Source organism: Hipposideros armiger, unplaced genomic scaffold, assembly GCF_001890085.2.
Source record: "Hipposideros armiger isolate ML-2016 unplaced genomic scaffold, ASM189008v1 scaffold_222, whole genome shotgun sequence".
Taxonomy (NCBI): Eukaryota; Metazoa; Chordata; class Mammalia; order Chiroptera; family Hipposideridae; genus Hipposideros; species Hipposideros armiger.
The window spans coordinates 2,010,555-2,018,536 of record NW_017731572.1 but is presented as its reverse complement, the minus strand read 5'-3'; positions in this window follow the sequence as shown (position 1 = coordinate 2,018,536).

Here is a 7,982-nt window from a genome sequence, read left to right as displayed (position 1 = left end):
TTTTCATTTATGCTTTCTGGTTCCAGAAGTTTTTATCCTCATCTAAGATGACATATTAATATTAAATTAATATTAAATTAATATTTAAGCTGTGGGATTTTAAAAATTGTTTCTACTTTTTTTTGCATTATAATCAGAAAAGGTATTGTTATGGCCATTCAGTGACTTCCATAGCTACACTTTAATTTCATCATTTTTTGTTTCTTTGTCCTTTTCCTTTGAATTTTGGAAGAATTCTTAAAATTGATCCCTACACCTAACTCTTCACTTTTTTTATTTTAAAATTCCTTTAAACCCTTTAATTAAATAATTAAAGTATATTGTGGATGACAGAAAAAAGGGTCCTGTGGAAAGTAACCTCACGGGGTGCTCTGATCATAAATTCCTAACTGGGTAGGTCATGGTGGGTAGTCACGCCCCAGGCATATAACTTCTTTAATGAGAGCTTTTAAGCCAGCCCTGTCCATTGTTCTTGTGCATCCAGGTTAACACACCTTTGAAATACCAGAAGTAATCCACCTCAAAGGGGGTATTAACCCTCAAGAGAGCATGTAATCTCGTTAACTATCCTGTAACCCAATCCTCACCTTGCTTTCTCCAACCTTCCTTAAGTCTCTACCTTAATTTCAAATGCATAAAAGAAGCTGCAAAACTGTTATTCTCCAGAGCATTTGAGATTTTGCTCTCTGGAGTATGTCATCAGTTTGACTCGAATAAACTCTTATAAAAATTCTCTACAGGTTTGGACATTCTTACATTGACAATATGAAATAATATGCATAGCATATGTATAAGATATAAGCTACCACCACTGGTTTAAGAAATAAAACAACACCATTATCTTAGATACTTCCTCCTCCTCTCTGGAAATCACTGTTCTGTAGTTTGTGGTTCTCATTCCCTTGCATTTCTTCATAGTCTTACAACAAACTATGTATCCTTATTGTCTAGTTATGCAATTTTTTTCCCCTTATGTAAGTGTAATCAAGTTGTATATGCTCTCCTATGAATTGCTTTTCCTTCCTCCCCAACAACATGTTTGTGAAATTCATTCATATCGATGGGTGTGTCTGCAATTAATTTACACTCTACTGTAGCATTTCATTGTGTGAATACATCACATTGCATCAATTCTGCCTTTGAACAGTGGGAAATTTCTGGATTCTCACAACTACAAACAATGCTGCTGTGAACATTCTAGTAGATGTCATCCAGCGCACACACACAAGGATTTCTCTAGAACAGTCATCCCCAAACTTGGTTGCAAATTGGAATCATGGAGGGATCTTTAAAAACTACTGATGGGTGGCTCACAGCCCCAAGAAATTCTGATTTAATTGGTACAGTGCCTGACTTGGGCATCTGGACTTTAGAAAGCAGGTAGTTCTGATGTTCAACAAAATTTGGAACCATTGTCCTAGAGTATCTGTCTGGGAGTCTGTATGTGCATCTTCAGTGCTACCGGATATTGTCACATGGTTTCCCATGAGGAATGTGCAAGAGACTCCAATTGCTTATTGCTTCAGGTCTTCAACAATATATGATTCCAGCTAATTCAAATGTTTTTCGTATTGTCAATTCTACCACTTGTGAATGGAGTTGTGAATTCTCACCTGCTTTTGTTTTTAGTGTCCCTGCATTCCTCCTTTATCACCACCCCCTTTTTTTATTGGGTAACAGTGTGTTTTTTTCAGGGCCCATCAGTTCCAAGTCAAGTCGTTGTCCTTCAAACTAGTTGTGGAGGGTGCAGTTCAGCTCCAAGTCCAGTCGCCGTTTTCAATCTATTTGTGGGGGTCGCAGCCCACCATCCCATGCGGGAATTGAAAAGGCAACCTTGTTGTCCAGAGCACATGCTCTAACCAACTGAGCCACCCGGCCAGCCCCCTTTATCACCCTTTTAATGCCACCCTTATTTATCTCAGTCTGTTGCTTTTTCATCTGAGTTTGTTTTCTCCTTATGATTTTATATTTCAGAAAGGCCATGTCTTCTTGTACCCTATGGTGGATGTAAAAAAGTTTCTCGACATCTTATTGATCCATCAATGGATGGTTGGTTTTCAGAGAATTGCTCTTGTTCTGGGCCTTCTTATCATGCCTCTGCTTTTTTCCCCTCCTGTATTTTTTTCATAGACCCCCATGCTGGTTTTGCTCTCTTAATTTGCTCTTGTACAAAATATGATCTGATGCTTGTCAACAGGTAGAAAGCAAATTCCCTGTGGTCTCATGGGGTCTGGCTTCCATTTCCTTCCCAGTCTACAACTGAAGCAAGGCTTGATATACACAGGTCCTGGCCCACTGCCTTGATTAAAACAGGCTCTCACTTGAGATGCCACTGCTCTATGATGTGGCATCTTCTTCTTGCTCCCATCATAGGCTTTGGGGAGGGGTCAGTTTTAATCAATCAGCACTAGATGTACCATAATTAAGTGTGAGGCAGGAGAAAATTAAAGTGTCGGTGGACTTTTCTGAAAAAAAAAATGGAGATGGTAATGGCATCTGAGGATTTATTGCACAGAAAGGGCTTAGCATAATGCCTGACAGATGGCAAACATTTAATAAATAGTAGTTGCTTGCCATCATTATTTTATTATTGGTATATTATTCATATATTGTATGCTGTGTGTATATATGAGGGACATCTGGTATTATTACTATTCACCCCACTGAAATGTAAGCTACAACAAAGCTAGGTCTTTTTGTCTATTTTGTTCATTTCTTTATCCTCAGCCGCTGTAACAGTACATGCCACATAATAGACGCACAAGAAATATTTGTTGGATGAATGAATTTTAGGAAATTTGGAAAGGCTGTAGTAGGAATTGCTCATCACATGCCATTTTGAATCAGAAGTTGGCAGTGTTATTTATAATAGCAAATAATTTGAATCTACCTACATGTCAAATAGCAGAGGTTAGTTGAATGTATTACAATATATCATATGCTGGAATGTTTTGTCCCTATTGCAAAACATATTGTGCAATACTTTTTGATGGGAGAAATGTTTACTTATATTGTTGGAACGAGAAAAAGGGAGTTACACAACAGCATGTACAGCATAATCTCAAATATATAAAAGTGTGTGTGTACAGAGAAAGACTGAAAGTGATGAAACAAAACATTCACAGTAGTTGTCTCTGGATATAGAATTAATGATGATTGTGAATTTGTTTCTTTGAGCTTCCTGTATTTTCCAAATATGTTTATAATAAGTTTTAAAGACAACAGAATGGGTCCTGGATCAGCCTGCGTTCTCATTTGCAAGCAATAGAAGCTAATTCTGGCTGATTAAAGCAGCAAGACAATCTACAATAGTTAAACGATACAGGGTAGCTCACAGAATTGCGGGGAGGGCTGGAAAACCAATGTCAGCAGCTACCCAGTGAGAAACAATGCTCCAAGTCCCAGCAAAGAACTGGCCCAGCTTCCTCTGCTAACATGGGGTGCATGCAAGCCCGGTAACTGAATCTCACTCCTAGGAACCACAATCATCGCTGCCCTAGTGCCACTCAGTGTGGTCCTGGAGCCAGCAGCTTCAGCACCACTTGGGAGGTGTTGTTATATATGCAAATGATCACACCCCACCTCAGACCTACAGAATCAGACGCCCTGGGGGTGGACTCAGCCATCTGCATTTCAACAAGAATTCAAGGTGATTATTAAAGTTATTAAGGTTGGAAAAGCACTACTCTTAATTGCTGATGAATCTTTGCATTCCAATCCAAGAAGAAAGTGTCTGATTGGCAGATCCTAGGTAATGTGTGCACATCCTTGCTGCAGGATAGCTGGGAAACTGTGTCAGCTATGATCAGCTTTATACCAAAACTTATGGGGATGAGTTCTCAAGAAATAGAGAAGGGGTTCAGATGCTGACCCACCAAAAGATATGACTGGTGTCTACAATCTATCTCAATGTTTGGAGCAATCAGAGAAATAAGGTGGGATAAGGTCACTGTGTCAAAAGATGACCACAGGGACAACAGCATTGCTTGATAATTATTTTGCTCTGGTTTTTGTCATAACCAAGAACTTATCTTCAAACTGAAAAATGCACAACTCTTTAAAAAATAAATTATAAATAGAAGTGTTAGGAGAGAGGTTTTGGCCAATTCAATTCCACAACTATTTCCAGATTTTTTGAAAAACTAAAAGTACAAAGATAATTTTTAAAACATTTAAATAAAAACATAGAAGACTATCTTTGTATTATTGAGGCAGTAAAGGATTTTTTAAGTCAAATATGAAGAGCTTAAACTGTAATGGAAAGAAAACGGTGAATTTGATTATATTAAGTGTTAAACCTTTGTTATCAAAAAACACCCTAAATACAGTGAAAAGACAAACCAAAGTTTGGGAGAAGACATTTGTACCCATAAAACTAACAAAAGATTAGTGTCTAGAATATTTACAATAGTTTCTACAAATCAATAAGAGGAAAACAACCCAATAGAAAAATGTCGCAAAAATGTTTTAATTATTTGTTGCTACATAAAAATTACCCCCAAACTTAACAGTTTAAAATAAAAAATATTTATTATCTTTAGAGAGTCAGGAATTCAGGAGTATCTTAGCTGGGTAGTTCTAGCTGATGATGTTCCTGAGGCTGCAGGCATCTGTATTCACTTCCAAATTCATTCATGTAGCTATTTTCTGGAGGCTTACTTGCCGTTGGCAGGACACCTCAGTGCCTTGTCATGTGGGATAGGTAGTTGGTTTTTCCCAAACTGAGTGATCCAAGAGAAAGAGAATAATCAAGATAGAAGTTGCAGTATTTTATAACAGTCTCAGAAGTGACATACCATCTCTTCTGCCATATTCCATTAGTCTCACAGACAAACCCCCATACATTGTGAAAGGGTATGACTACTGGGAGGCAGAGATTACTGGGGCCATCTTGGAAACTGGCTACCAGCTGTGAACACACAACTCCTAGATGAAGAAACTCAAAATAACCAATAAACTTAAGAAAAGATGCCCACTGTCACTAATATCCAGGGAAATACAAATTAAAAGGTTGAGGAGCTATTTCATACCCCAGAGTTTGGCAACTGTTCATCTGACAACACCAAACGTTACTGAGGATGTGGGGAAAAGGAACCCATGTAGTGCTGGTAGGAAGATACGTTGGAACTAACTGATAGATTCCCTTGCAGAGCAAGTGGGTAACTCAGAGTTGAAGATGCTCATACCTCATGACCCAGCAGTTCCACTATATGACTGTCTTAGAGGAACTCTGGAATATGCACACAGGAGTTGTGCTAAAGGTTATTCATTGCAGTGGCCTTTATGAAAATAGTCTAATAGTCTCTAAGCAGGGGATTTTTTTAATGGATATTATAAAGCAATTAAAATGAATGAATTATATCTATATACATAGGGTGCCAAAAACTGTATACACATTTTAAGAAAGGAAGAAGCTGTATTAAAATTGTAATACTCGATATATACCAATAACCAAAGATGAATACAAGTCATGTGTATACATTTTTTTGGCACCCCCGGTATAGCAATATGGATACACTTGAAAAACAATATTGATGAGTCTTAGGAAGACACATACATGTAATACACTTATGCAAAATTTTCAGATAAAAAGATCAGTAATGTGCATTGTTCATGGATACATGTAAGTGTACTAAAAGTACAAAATGCAAAAGAACTACTCCTTCTTTTGGGGGTGAGGAGGGATGGGAGTGGGGCTTTAGCTACATTTGAGATATCTTATTGCCTCAGAAAAAAGATATCTGAGACAAGTATGACAAACTACTAACCTCTGTTTCAGGTTGGATGTGGGTACATGGATACAAGGATGGTGTTAGTAATGTTTAACCACTGACACACCCTGGGTATTGACCAGCCAGAACAGACACTGATTGTAATTTGAAGCCCTATTCTTCCGTCAGCTATCACCTCATTAGTTGCTGGTTTGTGGGTGGGTCCTTGAGAAGGACAGGGTGAGATGTAAACGGCCACCAGAGCTAATAGGTGGGTGTGTAGATGATTATCTCTCAGGCTGAAGACACACCTAGTAGATTAGCATGGGCCCAGCTCTTGGCTCTATTCTATTAAACAATGTTATTTGTAATTTGGATGAACACATAACAGAGACATTAGTCAGGTTTTCAAGTGATGCAAAACCAGAATGAATGAGTAATCCCACACTTGACTGAATCTCAAGACTCTCTTACTTGAGTCTCAAGATGAAGGCTGAGTCTCTAATGTAATAACCTCAGCAGGTGGAAAAGAGACACTACAGCCAATTAAATAAAATTAAGGCAGTATAAATACAGTATTTCATTTAACCAAGAATCAATTACTACTATAGGATGGGAGACACCTGGTTAGGCGGGTTCTCATGTGAAAATTCCAGGAGTCTTGAAGCCTTTTATAATCTGCCTTTCAGAGTTTAAATTGGTTTCTGGATGGTAATTTGGTAATAGATAATTAAAAGCCTCACAAGAAAACACATATCTTTTGACTTAGCAAATCACCCTCTATAAATTATTAAGAAATCATCAGATATGCTAAGTAAATTAAGTCAGATAGAGAAAGACAAATACTGTATGATCTCACTTATATGTGGAATCTAAAAAGCCAAACTCAGAGAAACAAAGAATAGAGTGGTGGTTACCAGAGGCTGGGGGTGGAGGAAATAGGGAGATATTGGTCAAAGGGTACAAACTTCCAGTTATAAGATTAACAAGTTCTGGGGATCTAATGTAGAGCACCATGATTATAGCTAATAATACTATATTACACACTTGAAAGTTGCTGAAAGTAGATTTTAAGTGTTCTCCCCATAAAAAAATAATAATTATGTGAGGTGTTATCTAAGGTGGTAATCATTTTGCAATATGTAAATGTATCAAATCAATGGTATACACCTTAAACTTATACAATGATATATGTCGATTATATCTCAATAAAGCTGGAAAAATAAGAAATCCTCAGAGAAATATACAAAGATGGATGTATAGCAATATTTATCAAAGCATTGTTTATAATAGCAAAAACAAAACAAAACAAAACTGTAAAGCATCCATCCAGAGGGTACTAGTTAAATATATATAACATACATTGGAATATTACCCAACCAATAGAAGAGACAATATAATAAACATAGAAAATAGTCTGGAAGATTTTATAAGAATGTATTCACAGTGATTATCACTGGGTGGTGGGTTGTAAGAGTTTTTTAAAATTTGTTGTTTATTTGTATTTTCTAATTTTCAAAGATTATGTGTTGCTTATATGATGAAGAAGAATGAGTTTTAAAAATTAATTTTAATTGAAAATATATCTAATATAATCCAGCAATGTCATGTTGGTGCTACAAAAAAAAGTGGCCTTTTATGTAATTAGTGAAGAGGTTGAGAGAAATAATGATTCTATTACACCCTTCTTGTTCCCCTGATGGGGGTCACATTTACGGGTTCAGAGGACCCATGATGTTGATGGATTTGGAATTATATTCTACAATAACTGTTGAGAAATCACAGCTATTTATCCCAGAAAACAGATGACTAAGGGAAAACATATTGTCCTCCAATGTTTGAATGTCCAATGTTTGAATGTCCATCATATGGAGAACATTGTTTCAAAGTTGCTCTAGAAAACAGGAAATGGTTGCTCCAGAAAACAGAAACGGAGAAGTTACATGGAAGAAGAGTTGGGTTTGCTATAGGGAAGAACTTTCTAACAACTAGGGATTGTTACTATTGCTATAATGAGTTAGACCAGTTACAGTTCTTTGGTTGCAAAACAATAGAATCAGTTAACAGAAACAGGAAAAAATTATTTGAGGATTTGGCGCATCTTGTAGAGATAAGCCTGGGGAAGCATACTTGGAAAAATGAAAGCAGCAAGAGATGTCTAGGTTCTATTGTAGATAGAAGGGGCAACTCAACAGGATAATACTGTTGGAATAAGTTGTACTCCCTTTTTTTTAAAGGTCTTGGCACCACTACATTCAAGACCTAAAGTTC